This window comes from Ptychodera flava, chromosome 5 (genome assembly GCF_041260155.1).
Source record: "Ptychodera flava strain L36383 chromosome 5, AS_Pfla_20210202, whole genome shotgun sequence".
In the NCBI taxonomy this organism is placed as follows: Eukaryota; Metazoa; Hemichordata; class Enteropneusta; family Ptychoderidae; genus Ptychodera; species Ptychodera flava.
Window position 1 is genome coordinate 20,837,022 of NC_091932.1, and position 11,527 is coordinate 20,848,548.

Genomic DNA, 11,527 nt, shown 5'->3' on the forward strand with positions numbered 1-11,527 from the left:
CACAGAGAACTTTATTTCAATCAGCACCGCATCAATTTAGCTTTGGGTGCACACTGATAAGAACTACATGTCTTGTGTGGTCATTTCAACTTGCAATGGTGCCTATCTCAGATCTGTCATCAGCATTCAACATCAGGAAACAGTTTATCACACCACCACCTTGACCCGGCAAAAAACCCATTGTTTCAAATGAGATGGTTGGACCTGTGTGTATAGTGCATACTGGAGCTGTTCTGAAGATTTAGTTTGAGAGGCTGTTTTTCCCTTTCATTGTCTCACTTTTTTCTTATTTTTAGTTCTGCAGTGAATCAGAGCCATTTTCTACAACCCTTTCACCGAATTCCTCCATCTACAAATGCATCAAGCCCATTGAAATGAATAGGGCACGTACCACAGCATGATCCAGAAAGAGTATAGGATAGAAATAAAATAATGTTTCTGGAATAAAAAGTTTTTCGTTGTTAAAGAAACAAATTCTCTACAGATATTTTTAGTTGATAAAGAAAGGACAGATACACATTTTTCTTCTATTTAGAGGTCAAAGGTTATAACTACATATAAATGGTGCAGCAAAAATTTTGAAAAATCTAGTCTGGCTCTCTGTGGAGGCCTTTTGTAGAATGCTGCCCTTGTATAATGTAGATATTACATCAACTGTTTCACACAAATGGATCAGAACCGTTACTTCCCTCCCCGGTGAATCTAGAATGGGGTCATTTACCTGCTGTTTAGTTTTGCCTACAGCTGTCCATAGGTGACGTACCGTGTAGCAGAAGTTGGTTGTGTTTGCCCTCGAGGGAAATTTAAGAAGCTTGTCGATGCGTCTGCGGAAGGAAGAAAAAAAGGCCATTGTGTAAGTTAACCTTTCTTCAATCCTGAAACGCAAACAATCTGTATCTAGTATTGGAGAATTGTACATCGATAAATAAAGTCTGCCGTGTATCTGCTTTCAGGGAGTACATCCAGGAATGTTACGACAGCCAGATTAAGAAAGTGTAATGTAAAGCAGACGCTGTAACGCGGTGAAACTTGACCCCAGCGGTGGGATAACAGAAGAGGAAGAGTTTCAGTTCTCAAGCCATGGAAAGTCAGGACAGATGGACTGCCTGTGTGTACGGCGGGGACAAGTAATGCTCTGTTGTTGACACGAAAGTAATAGTGTAAATGCCCTGAGAATGGAAAGGAATGAGATCCTGGCTTCATTCTGAGGGGCATGGTCACATGGGAGGGGTAGGGTAGGTATCGCTGGCTGATGATGTACACCAGCTGGACTTGTAAGAGGAGGGTATACAATAGCCAGTTTGACGCTGAGCATTTTGGGGGGCATGTACTAGTATGTCCCTAGAAACTGATTAAAATTGTATGCACTTCGTTTTGAAGCTTAAAACTAAAGTATACAATGTATGTAGGGTACAGTACTGGAATGGTTTGTGGTCATAACTATACAAAATGTGAACATAGCAACAGACAAAATATCTGCTCACTAACAGTACCCTGATTGGGAGACCCCTGCATGAAAAGCTGGATGGAAGAGCTTTCCTTGAAGATGGAGTGTTCTGAGAATTGACTTGTTGACAATGATAGAATCAAGAATGAATTTCTACAGTCAGCAATAATACGGACTCCTGCATGTTCTGATCAGAATTACAGTACATGTACTAGATATGGAGTATATTACATGGTCATCTGTAGAACTCTTCCATCACATACATTGCCTTACTAATACTAGTGAGGTGAGCAGATCTGGAATTTGTACTGATGCTGTAATTTATGTGCAAGTTGGTATATGCAAGTAGTTATTTAACCCTCTCTCACATCTAAATCCCTATATTATGGTTATTGCAAGACCAGAAAGTCAGGCTGTAAAGGGTTAAGGGTCAATGATGAGGGGGTGTACCTGTTATGTCAGTGATTGGGTGGTTATACAGTCGGTGTTGGGTTGGTGGTTACTTGCAACACCTGTACTGGACTCAGTTTACAAAATTGAATTATTATTTACTGAAGACAGACTGTTGGATATATTATATAGGTCATCAATAAAACCTTCCTTCAGGTGGAGGCATTGAGTAGGAGCTTATCCAAGATACAACACCACTGAATGATTGTCAACATGACATGTTGAGGAGGTGGCTATCTGAGAGAGTATGATAGGGTGATAATGAACATTACATATTGAGGGGGTTTGGGGTTTTAACCAAGCCACAATATGACAGGGTAATTATCAACATGATACACACAAGAAGGATGTTATCCTATGACTAGACAATTATCACAGTATGACTGGGTTATTATAGCTTGGCATATTGAGTAATGGATTGCAAAAGACAATATGTCTGAGTAATTGTTATTATATTATTATAGGTTGAGAACGTGTTTATCCAAGACGCAATTTGACTGTGTGCTTATCAACATAGTATATTGAGGAGGGGAGGGGGTTATCTAAGACAAAATATAACTGGCTGATAATCACATGACCAGTATACACTGAGTGGGCACGCCAGAGAAAAAGTACCAATTGTGTGTTGCTATTGTCAGACCCAACTGAAGGAGGTTTTGCAAAACAGACTGCCTGGTCGGTGACCAGACTTGCACATTTTGAACGGCAGATATATGTATTTGTTCAAACACATACTGTACAGCTCAGTGCATTAACCTTCGTTCCTGACCTGAGAGTTTGGTAACAGAGTACATACATAATGTGTTTTGACAACGTGGACAAGTGACTTTATTTATGTCTGGTGTTTAATTCACTTGTCAGTGTGTTGGACCATGGGCTACACACTCACAATTTCAACATGCTCTCTGGAGTAGCACTTGGAAACAAGACTAGATTATTGAAACCAAAGTCCTTTTCAAAACATAATATTGAGAATATACATGAGATTTTTCTGAAGTGAAATGAGATTTGTTTTGGAACTTGTTGGGGTCCCGTGGGATTTTTGAACTCTGTTATTGCATCAGCACTTCAAAGGCATGTAAAGATGATAATGATGGATTATACCTTCTGACAGAATGGCAGAGTTCATGAAATTATAGCTCACCGCAATACCCATCATGAACATTAATCTTGTCCCTGAAGGGATTATTTATTTTCCAGGTCAGAATACCGCTGAAAACAATGGGACTGTATAATGGACTACTTCCATTCCACCACCGTTATGAGGGTTTAAGAAGTCTGATTCTATGCAAAAGAGGACAGGTTTTTTGTGTAGTGTAACATGTGTGAGAGTTGACACAGTCTGGTTTCTGGTCAGACGTATCATATTGTTCAGCAGTTGGCTATATCAAAGCCCATGAGGTAGCTGGGGTCTATGACCTCACTGCCACTGCTGCAAGGGACTTGGATCCACAAGGAGGATGTCTAAAGCAAAATATAGCCTCCATTCTGTCAGCAAGCCAAAAAAACCTTTCATGTTAGTGAAAGGGAGAGGAGCTGTTAACTTTGATTACATTGTTATTATTTTTGTTCCGCAAAACAAGTGCCTTTTTTTTCTCTCTACAGACCATGGCGCATTGAAATCACAAGCACTGCCCTTGCAAACACAGCCCAATGTGTACAATACATACTGTATATGTAATGATGTTGTTAGCAAATATATTGTACTCCCATCAAAAATTCAGTTGTCAACAGTAATAAGTTGAACATTACACACATACACAGGCTATATTGACAAGTTCAATGGTACACATTTCAACTTGATTTCAGCTTTACAGACATTGTATTTTATGGACATCAAAGTTATACAGCCAACACAACATGAACAGAATAAAGGCAACAAGGATAACTATCACAAAAATACAAATGAGTTATGTTGAAAATTTTTCCTTTACAATACAGTGTATATCGGCTGCACTATACAACCAGTAGTTTAAGCTGGTAATATTATCAACACTGAAAACCTAGGAGTACTATAGTTAGTAATATTGTTAGCACTACAACCTAAGAGTATTATAGTTGGTATTATTAACACTAACCAACCTAAGAGTATTATAGTTGGTAAAATTATCAACACTAACCAACCTAAGATTATTATAGTTGGTAATATTATCAACACTAACCGATCTAAGAATACTATAGTAGGTAATATTATAAACATGAACCAACCTAAGATTATTATAGTTAGTAATATTATCAACTCTAACCAACCTAAGATTATTAAAGTTGGTAATACTACAAATACTGATCAACCTACATGTACATGTAAAATTACTATAAACATAACAACTTGGATGATGAAAAATTTCAAGTGGTAATTCCACACTGGCGATGAAAAATTTCAAGCAAAATATGGCAATGTTTGTTAACTTCTGCAGTATATCTGAAAAAGATCCAATTATATGACAAAAGCTTCAGAAAAATTGTTTCCTGACAACAGAATTGTTGGAGAGTGCTTGTGACTGAGTTTGATAAACCACAGCCATAGTACATGTACATGCGAAAAAGCAATTTCCAAGGCAGGCATAATGAAGACAGATTCCCTGGCTGATAAACAAAAATACATTCTAACTCTGGACCAGGGGAATTGGAGTTTAACTCTGCATGAATGATGATATGTGTGTGTTGGAGACTGACTCTGTCACGGAACTAGGGTCTGGCAATTTTTTCAATGTATAAAAGGTGTTATTGACTTCATCAAAAGGCTGTCTGCCTCATCTTGACATATGTAATTGAGCTTACATCTTTGCAGACCAACACTGAACTTGCCATGGAATAGCTTTAGCAACAAAGAGATGTCTAGTTTTGGAGTTACGCTAGATCATCAACAAAGCAAGTTTTACAACGGTCACATAGGATACAGAAAGATTTGAAGGGAAAACATGTGACAGGAAGAAGTGAAATCAGATTTCTAAAGTGCCTTCACATTAAACTGTTCCTGTTCTTTGTATACAATATGCTTTCTGGCTATATGATAGCAATGATTTTAATAGAGATAAGTTTAATAAAATAGTGTCACATTACTTTTCTCAGTTTCTTGATATAATTTAGACCCCTGTGTCAAACTGATTCTGATACACACAAGGCTCACCTAGAAAGGTGCAAGAAAACGGCTGAACATGTTGAAGTATAAATTAAAGCTTCCCCGGCATACTTCACACAAAGTAAACCAAACTTAAATCTGTGACTGTTGAGCAATCTTCTGTATTCATCCTAAACTGTATGTTAATTGTGAACAAAGATGATCATTTCCTTGTCAAATGATTCTATAAATGCTTATTGTTTCCCCACGATTTGACCCAATTCCTGCATGAAAGTACTGCGTGACTCTGATTATGTGGGTCAATGACTGTCAACTGACACTTGGACGGGCCATTACGGCAGTCCACTTCACACAGTTTTTGAAGATTCACCCTCATCACCACACACACACACATCTGCCTCTTTCACACTCTGCATGTTATCATGATTCACACTCCGGCGTATCATGGATATTTTCCCAAGCACCAGAGTCAAGAGCTCTGAGACCTGTTTGCTAATCCACCAACCTGAAGAGTGTGTGTTTGACATTTGAGATGAACACAGGGAACCCTGGATTACAACTAAGAGGAACTTTTCATCAATTTCACACATTTGAAAGGCAAGCAGAAGTTAACCCCCTTCATCCCCGGTTAATAATAGTGTCAAGGCCATGTCACGCACGCTGGAAACAATGGGTTGAACCAGTTAACCATTGTAACAGAATGAACTCGTTAAAGAAGTTGAAAAATACATTTACTGGTAATACTATATCACTTCTGTCACTATTTTATTGTTATGTTATTTTAACCATAAAAATATGTTATTGTCAGCATCATGACACATTATCACACATGTAATACAACAAGTAACATAAAGTAACGTGCTCGTGATAGTCAACAGTGAAGCAGGGAAAAGTACAATAGAGTGCCCTATGACAGAATAAAAATCCTTGATTTTAAAATCCCAGCAAACCAGAAGCAACTAATTTTAACATAGATTTTGGAATCACAACACAAGAGAAGACAGCGATATCTTCATATTTCAATTTTAACTTTCACTGCATAGCAATACAACCGTTCAGTTAACCTCAACAATGCAGTTACCTTTCTTAAAATATTTTTACCTGGGGCCTGGTGACTCACTTGCATGTGTAATGTGTTATCAGTTTCCCTGAATTAATTATGCAAACCTATTCAGGGTGCAGACATTAAAATTAATAAACTGCCCTTTTTGCATTTACTCAGACTTGCCTATTTGCATTTTCATCAAGACATTCACAATACCTAGCGGGCATTTCATGAATTATGCATCTCAAAACTAAGCACAGAAAGCGGCAGAAAATTAGGTTTTTCAAACAATACCAAGAGAGGTTCTGCTGTTGCTAGGTAACATATATTTGTAATTTGCATAAAACAGGCGGCAACCTCGACCTTTTCTGATAGCGACATCTAAGATACCTGACTGTACAGCTCTAAGGAACAGGAGCTATGGGTTGATATGAACGCCCCTTGAATATGTCAATCAAGGTAAGGCCTCTCCCATGATGCAATGCTTGTCTGCAGACATTCACTGGGAATATGATTACTGAGAAAGCTGAGTGTGGTACCTTGCTTGCAAAGAAAATACTACTGCTAATAATAGAACACACTGGGGAAAGTTTACAGTATTTAACAATGACTGACAATTTATTATGCTTTGTGGAGTACATCAACTAGACTGAAATGGGGTCTGGATGTAGCTCTCTGGCAAGGTTGTCTGTCATTGTACGCATCTTTATAATATCATGATATTACATCATTTGTTAGACCCTAGACCCTAGAGAAAACACAGATAAACCAATGTGTGAATTTGCTGAACTAGTGCATAAATCCTATTACCAATTACGTCACATCTTCTAACAAGCTGTGGACAGCTCACAACATGAAGGTGCTCAGAAGAATTTTTTTCGTGAGCATGTACAACTGATTATTGGAAATGCTATCTGCTAACCTAGCGTTCCATTCTCTTTCTGAAAAAAATGCTTGAACCCTTGTGCTCCTGCTGTAAGATATAAAGGCCAGAGTTTGCCACCCGTAGAAAGATGCGGCTTCACCATAACACTGTAAAGTCAGGAGAGATCATAGGCATATACTCCTGGGCCCTGAGATGAAGAGATGGAGACAATAACTAAGAGTTGTACTTTGTATGAGTATGTACATGTTGGTACATCTCTTCATGATGACACTGTTATACTGTAATGCCATCATTTTTTAAGAGTGTGGCAGGTTTGAAACTTTAAACATTACTATCTGTGCATCTCAGTTATATTTTTAGGTTCATATTTATATCAATTTTTGTGAACATGCAATTTGAAACGTCAGCGCTACACTTGTTGATCTGAAAAAGGGTGTCTTGATGACTCATTTTGAAAGAGAGATGGTTGTTTTTTGTGAACGAGTCGCTGTGCTTGGTAAGGGTCAAATTCCCTGAGTAAATTCTATGATATTCTGAAGTCGACATATCGTAGGGGTCAGACAGGGTCAAAACCAGTTCGTTTTGATTTGCATATAGCAACAGCTGCTTATCTCTCACTGATCAGAGAGGCAATGCACATCTGGGTACCATGAAATAGGCAGTCAAAACACCACGCAACTTGGAATACTGGGGTCGTAACAATAAGACTTCATGTGGGAAACACAGACCTCTTGGCTTGGCTCCTACAATATTTTGAAACTCAAAGCCATTCCCTGTGAGATTGACTGAACTGGTACTATACAAGTATTCTGAATTTTAGATATGAAAACAGACAGTTATAGCTTAGCAGAATTACTTGGACCATGGTAAATATTATGTTATATGCAGAGTTTGTAGGTACTGATACATTTTTTGAAAATGAGTGTTGTAGCACTTTCAAAGTTTCATTTCTCATTCTGCATATGAAATTACAATGCACTTTTTGCTGTTATAACAGATGCAATTCAAAGAGGGACAACCAAATTATTCATCACCTACATAGGTTACTGTGCTGTGCAGGTCTCTTGGTTGGATTGAATTCAATCCATAAAAACAAAAACAAAAATGGAATTTGAACCTGTCAATGAGTCTGTTGTTCAAATATGAAAGGAGATGAAATAATTGTATTTTTGCAAACAACGACTTTTTTTTGCAATTTTGTGCAATTTTTGTAAAATGTGAGCAAAACAAATATATATGATTCTGCCAAACACGAAGATAAACGGACAAATTTTACACATCTCTGACATTACAAAATGCAACGCTGCAACCGAAACATGCAATGTTTTTACAAAATTAGCAGAAATTCTCATCTGCATTGTGTATGCACATCACATGGGCTGCATATGCAACAGAATATGGGTTGAGACTTGGAGTATGTCTCTATACATCACTCATTAATGGTACCCCAATGCACACACCACAATTACCCAATGGAGGGTTGGACGATATATTCTACAGTCGACAAATATAAGACAATTGATGAGAGGACATTAGTTATTGAAAAAAAAAAACATCTGCAGACATCAGGCACTTTCTGTGATATGTCTTATTCTATAATATTTACATATTGTTCCCCTGGATGTAATCAATGTTATTATATATCTTATCATAATAATTTTAACATTCCCAGTGGAAACAACGTACTCTGACTATTATTATTGCACAGATTATCCCCTTTGCAGTAGGACCATCACCTGTTCATCTTTTTACAATTTTTGATACGTTTTGCTAATTTGTAAGTAGTAAATTTGCATTCTTTCGAGTTTCAAAATGTATTAGTTTGGATAAACTGTATGACTCATTCATAGAGCTCCACGTACACCACTTCTCACCTGTAAAAATGATGTTATTGGAGCAGGAAATATGTGTAACCTTTGTGAGTCCGATTACCCATGACTCCGTTGAACTCTAAATTATTCATATTTGGAACTCCTTCAAGTGCAGCAATCGCCAATCGTAAACATTTACTGCTGAAATCACTAATGTGTTCAAAACGAAAAAAACAAAGCCACTGCCGCCAGCACGTCCGACCGCAACTTTTTCCGGCTGTAAAAAAGACATGCCAACCGAAAACAAGAACCCGCCACATTCAAAACATCGACGCGCGAAACAGAAAAGTTTGACTGCCCAGACCAAAAACATAAAACCACGCCCACCTTCCAAACGCCGACCACCGCACACTTATGCTGTGTTTGAAGCGTGTTTGTGCACAGCTTTTCTCTTGATTTGCTTACTGGTTTACAAGACTTGGTTCAAGTTCATGATTTGTGATCGTGTGAGTTGGGTGATCGCTTGGAATGCAATGATTTGTGTTCTGTTTTCAAGTGAAACATGTGAGTAGGATATGAGTATGAACGCATTGAGTGGGGTGAACGCGATACAGGGAAGTTTCACCCGGCACTCACTGTAGCTGCACAGACTAAATAAAAACGCGTTTGATCGCTACGTAAACCTGACCTGGGCTGCCAAATTTTACACGATGGACTTTTACAGATCATTTTATTTTCGAAAATTAACCGACTTGAACCAATTCTCTGCTGATTAATTTACCTTCGTCCTATGATACCCTAATGGCTCAAACGGAGATATAGGAGTGGAAAGGCAATCTTGCCCAAGTTGCAGGATTGTAATGGAAATCTTACTGCGTGGTGGGGATAAAGTTACTGGCGATTTTCTCGTCATGCAGAGAGGTGGCGAAAAGTTCCGTTTCAGCGATCGTGGGTTACGAAATTAATGGCAACGCTTTGTATCGTGTCAAGTGTTAGATATCTCTCAAAGAAAAACAAAGCAAAAGAAAATGACGAATATGGCAATAGTGCAGAAGATGTCTCAACCAGTGCCGTCGCACGATGTGTGAGAAGCCGATGGTCAGTTTGGGAATGGACTTTTAAAAAACTGACGCCAGTAGCCTATGAGAAATTCACCGATGAGAATATTGCTAACTGTGATGAATATGTGAATTTTTTTCTGCACAACACTCAAACAAAATCTAGTTCTTTGATTTCCAGTTCTTGCATATTTCACAAAGTCTTATAGTCCATGATTACGAGCCATGCTTCTAGTTGTTTCTCCCGCGGCGTGTCGATGTTCTGTTCGGGTTAAAATCCTGTTCATCATCTCACAATTTTTTCAATTTTCCAAAGATGAACGACAGAATGTCCGCCGGCCGCGCCAGTCGACAGGACCACGGTGTCTGAACAACGTCTGAGAAAGTTGTTGATCGTGAAATTTGAGGTCAAAATTGGAGGCGTGGTTTAACAGATTTGCTCTGGCGGGTAGAACTTTTCTATTTCGCGCCACGATCTTTTGAGTTTGGCGGGTCGATGTTTTCACTTGACAAGTTGAGTGACAGCTGGGAATATCTTGCGGTAAGACGCGCTGGCGGCTGGGCCTTTGTTTTGACGTTTTGAACACATCAGTGATTTCAGCAGTACAAATAAATGTTTGCCGTTGTCTGAGATGTTCAAACAGTTTTGCAACAAGATCCCAGGTGTGATGGACATGAACTTCACTACGCATCAGATTCAAAACCGTGACATGCATAATGTAGTGATACCGTACACCGGCGTCGTACCGATTAAAATTCTCTCATACCTACTGATATTACAGTTATATGCAAAAGGATGCTATAAATTAAACAAATACACATTTGATAAGCTGTTTCAGCAAGCCTAGCTTGTGGTAGGACATAGTTTTCTGTGTTTTGGTATACACGGCGGTATAGATACAATTGTTACCGAAGTTAGTCAAAATTGACGCAGAATAGGGTCCCCGTTGTTATTTTGGGCTCGTACCAAAGTGACAGACAACACAGTTTGGCTGATCAACATCGGCGTACACCTTGGAAACATGTAAACCTAGCAGGCAATCCACAGACAAAAACAATAGCAACTTAGCTAAAAGAGTTGCAAAATGCTATTTGACTGCGGTAAACTTACAGAAGTTCCGATTTGCGCGACTTGCCTTGGACGGACCAAATGGAACCGGTTAGATTTTCCACAAAAATACTGTGCACGGCCACGTAAGAACCGACAAATGAATGGTCTGACTGTCGGCCGTGCAGGTCTTCGCACAGAAATTCACGTTTCCACGCGCAGAATGCACGCGGAGCACATCGCCAGGGCCGGAGCTGTATTAGGTAACATCCTCACGCAACTCTCTTACGATACGGACCTCATAAGAAGCAAAAATACGAGGAAATTTAATGAAATCCACTCACCTCAGCTGTGTGTGGCAATGTTAATGTGCTATACGTCATCATTCCATGTGTTCTCTGGCGACATAAAAGAAGATTTCTGATTGGTTTATACTGTGAGAATCTTGTCTCTCTGTCCAACCAACTATCGTTTCATGAACAGGTGTATTCCATTATTTTGAGGAAACAGTTTACAGGCGATTGTTACTGATAAGCACCTACATGCGAAGTTTCCGAGTTTAAAACACTATGTAACTACATATGGTAGTAGTTTGTTGCCTTTTTTGTGCATCATGAAATAACAAATGCAGGAAGAAGGAAGTGGCCTAATAAATAATCACAACAATGACAAGGGGAACACCCCTGTGCTAAAAATGCAG

The 11,527-nt window shown here is 38.8% G+C and overlaps 1 protein-coding gene across 4 annotated transcripts in view; it reads right to left on the minus strand.

Moving 5' to 3' along the window:
* LOC139133240 (ADP-ribosylation factor-related protein 1-like) overlaps positions 1-11,311 on the minus strand; it is a 72,483-nt gene extending 61,172 nt beyond the window's left edge. For 2 of the 4 annotated variants that reach the window (XM_070699741.1, XM_070699739.1), the window contains exons 1-2: positions 11,172-11,311; positions 722-824 (exon numbers count right to left, since the gene is read on the minus strand). The gene's annotated coding sequence lies outside the window, so the exon portion shown is untranslated. Of the gene's footprint in view, positions 1-721; positions 825-10,890 lie in introns of all 4 variants that reach the window. The other 2 variants (XM_070699738.1, XM_070699740.1) reach the window with 2 other exon arrangements.
* Between the last annotated feature and the right edge of the window lie 216 nt (positions 11,312-11,527).